The sequence below is a fragment of the Microtus ochrogaster genome, chromosome 8 (assembly GCF_000317375.1).
Source record: "Microtus ochrogaster isolate Prairie Vole_2 chromosome 8, MicOch1.0, whole genome shotgun sequence".
Taxonomy (NCBI): Eukaryota; Metazoa; Chordata; class Mammalia; order Rodentia; family Cricetidae; genus Microtus; species Microtus ochrogaster.
This window is the reverse complement of record NC_022015.1, coordinates 62,289,021-62,289,941: the sequence shown is the minus strand read 5'-3', so window position 1 is coordinate 62,289,941 and position 921 is coordinate 62,289,021.

Here is a 921-nt window from a genome sequence, read left to right as displayed (position 1 = left end):
TTAATTTCAGAGAATTTTCTCAGACTATAATAAACTTGAATGCAGTTGCTTATCATCTTTTTCAAGCATTCTAGCTTTATTACTTATAGGTAAGAAAAAAAGTTATATATGTTCTCCACAATATATTTGAAATTGTGTATGTCCCCTCTCACATTTCTGTAATATTGTATATGCGTGTGCATCTATAAAAGTGTGGGATTAAACTATTTTGTAGCCTGGTTATTCAATATTAAGCAAGTGTAGGCCCATATTTCATACAAAATATTTACAGCCAGTCTCTCTGGCCATGCTTAATTTCCAAGGCAGCTGCAATCCTGCCAAACATGCTAGTCACCTGACAAAGACTCAGAATGTATGGCTCCTTGACTTTTGTTATTATGTAGATCGCCTGGGGAGAGGTGTTGATTCCAAAGCTGGTGACTTAAGGTGCAAGTGTAGTCCTGCGGTCCCCTGGAAAGAGAATATTAATGAGTATCCACCTTGGTTTACCTGGGGGATAAAAGGTGTTTTGAATAATAAACGCAGGTAGATCTTCAGGAATGAATGAAGCCTGAGATGCCCTTCCAATATGGCTGTGTGAACTGTGTTTCATTATTTCTCGCGCCTCCGTACTGGTTGAGTTAGGGAAAAAATAGTTTCTATGTTGGGGCACATGGGCCCAGAGAGGCAGGAAGTAGTTTTGCATACATCTTTTTGGTATCTGTAATATAGATATAAGGATAGCCATATCTAACCTAATCACCTATTTATTGTATACTTCAGTGTTCCTAAGCATTACACTAAACATATTGACAAAGTTTAAGTTATATTGATATATTCTTTTTTTAAAAAAATATTTATTTATTTATTATGTATACAATATTCTGCTTCCATGTGTGCCTGCAGGCCAGAAGAGGGCGCCAGATCTCATTATAGATGGTT